Source organism: Cyphomyrmex costatus, unplaced genomic scaffold (assembly GCF_001594065.2).
Source record: "Cyphomyrmex costatus isolate MS0001 unplaced genomic scaffold, Ccosl1.0 scaffold30, whole genome shotgun sequence".
Taxonomy (NCBI): Eukaryota; Metazoa; Arthropoda; class Insecta; order Hymenoptera; family Formicidae; genus Cyphomyrmex; species Cyphomyrmex costatus.
The window spans coordinates 1-1,784 of NW_017277125.1; positions in this window are offsets into that span (position 1 = coordinate 1).

Sequence of the window (1,784 nt, forward strand, 5' to 3'; positions counted from 1 at the left end):
TCCTTACAAATCCAAAAACGAAAACAGTTTTTGAAAAATTTTTTTTTTTAAATTTTTTTTTTTGGAAAAATGTTAAATTGAAAATTTTCTTTTTTTGAAAAGTATAAAATTAAAAATTTATAATAATTCAACAAAAAGTAAATTGCTCCCGAAAAAAATACAAAAAGTGACCCATTTTGCCGCAAAAAGCAAAATTGTTCCAGAAAAAAACGCAAAGTGACCCATTATGCCCCAAAAACCAAAATTGCTCGAGAAAAAACGCAAAAAGTGACCCATATTCCCCAAAAAGCAAAATTCCTTCTCAAAAATTGCAAAAAGTGACCCATTTTGCCCCAAAAAGCTAAATTCCTTCTCAAAAACACGCAAAATAATCCATTTTCCCCCAAAAAGCTAAATTCCCCCTCAAAAAAACGCAAAATGACCCATTAGACCCAAAAAGCAAAATTGCTCCAGAAAAAAATGCAAAAAGTGACCCATTATCCCCAAAAAACAAAAATTACTTCTCAAAAAACGCAAAATGACCCATATTATCCCAAAAAGCAAAATTGCTTCTCAAAAAAACGCAAAATGACCCATTTTGTCCCAAATAGCAAAATTGCTCCACAAAAAATCGGAAAATGACCCATATTGCACCAACAACCAAAATTACTTCTCAAAAAACGCAAAATGACCCATTTTGGCCCAAAAAGCAAAATTGCTCCTCAAAAAAACGCAAAATGTCCCATTATGCCCCAAAAAGCAAAATTGCTCCACAAAAAAACGCAAAATGTCCCATATTGCCCCAACAACCAAAATTACTTCTCAAAAAAACGCAAAATGACCCATTTTGGCACAAAAGCAAAATTGCTCCTAAAAAAACGCAAAATGACCCATTATGCCCCAAAAAGAAAATTACCCCTCAAAAAAACACAAAATGACCCATTATCCCCAAAAAGCAAAATTACTCCAGAAAAAATGCAAAAAGTTACCCATTTACCCACAAAAACCAAAATTACTTCTCAAAAATCGCAAAATGACCCATATCACCCAAAAAAACAAATTACTCCAGAAAAATGCAAAAAGTGACCCATTTTCTCCCAAAAACCAAAATTACTACTCAAAAAACGCAAAATGACCCATATTTCCTTAAAAAGCAAAATTGCTTCTCAAAAAAACGCAAAATGACCCATTTTGGCACAAAAAGCAAAATTGCTTCTCAAAAAAACGCAAAATGACCCATTTTGTCCCAAAAAGAAAATTACCTCTCAAAAAACGCAAAAAGACCCATTAACCCCAAAAACCAAAATTACTCCAGAATAAAATGCAAAAAGTGATCCATTTTTCCCCAAAAACCAAAATTACTTCTCAAAAAAACGCAAAATGTCCCATTATCCCCCAAAAAGCAAAATTGCTCCTCAAAAAACGCAAAATAACCCATTATGTCACAAAACGCATAAATGCACGAGAAAATAAACAAAGTTACCCATTTATTTCCAAAAAGCAAAATAGTTCCAAAAAAACGCAAAAAGTTTCCCGTTTTGCCCCAAAAATTAAAAATGCTCCAAAAAACGCAAAAAATGACCCGTTATGCCACAAAAAGCGAAATTGCTGGAGAAAAAAACTCAAAATGACCCATTATATCCCAAAAACCAAAATCGGTTTTTTCTCGATACTACCATTCGATAGAGAACGCCGAGATACGCATTTCTAAAATACAAATTTGGTATCGATTTTCGACTTTTTTCTAACCTAAAAATTTGGTATCGATTTTGGACTCACTGAAGTCGAAAATCGGTTTTTTCTCG